General features: G+C 36.5%; 1 long non-coding RNA gene across 1 annotated transcript; it reads right to left on the minus strand.

The window, feature by feature from the left end:
• Positions 1–10: 10 nt before the first annotated feature.
• On the minus strand, positions 11–481 carry LOC111787153. The gene is made up of 3 exons (XR_002813905.1): positions 357–481; positions 207–278; positions 11–79 (listed from the first exon to the last, which is right to left on the minus strand). It is a non-coding gene; the product is annotated as an uncharacterized LOC111787153 (long non-coding RNA).
• Between the last annotated feature and the right edge of the window lie 136 nt (positions 482–617).

Below are 617 nucleotides of genomic sequence, written 5' to 3' on the forward strand. Positions count from 1 at the left end.
TAGCGAGAGGGAAGTACCTTAACCAACTCAGACATTCTTTGACCAGCAGCGAATGATGATTCAGGTGGAACAGCATCATCTGTAAGGACAAGAAGTAACATTAAAATCTTGGGGCAGTAGCATTCAACTCACCATACATTAAATGAACCACCCAACTTCTGACAAAATAATAGACTATGAATCTTATAGCTAGTCATTATTCTTACCTACAACAGAAGCCTTCGCATGGTGCAAGAGCATGCATTTTGGTTCTTTCCTTGGTGATGGGGCTTCAATTACTACGAAAAGTTTAGTGGTTCAGCACCCAGAAAACACTTGATACACTTAACATTCGTCAAATCACATTAAATAAATACCTCTTTTGCACTTTTTCCACTCGTCTGAGAGAAGAATAATGAGGAAATCCGACCAAATCCCTCTAGCTTCCTTTAGGAGCTCAGAAGCGCAGTACTTATATGAATCCTGTTAAATTTCAAAGAGAAAAAAGATCAGAAAAAATAAGCTAAAACCCTTTCATTTACTGATGTAAGTAATAAGCATGACATATTTCCTTCAAACAATCAAAAACAGAGAAAGAGAGTGCTTTCTCTCTCTCTCTCTTTTTTTTTTTTTTTTTT

This window comes from Cucurbita pepo, unplaced genomic scaffold (assembly GCF_002806865.2).
Source record: "Cucurbita pepo subsp. pepo cultivar mu-cu-16 unplaced genomic scaffold, ASM280686v2 Cp4.1_scaffold006089, whole genome shotgun sequence".
In the NCBI taxonomy this organism is placed as follows: domain Eukaryota; kingdom Viridiplantae; phylum Streptophyta; class Magnoliopsida; order Cucurbitales; family Cucurbitaceae; genus Cucurbita; species Cucurbita pepo.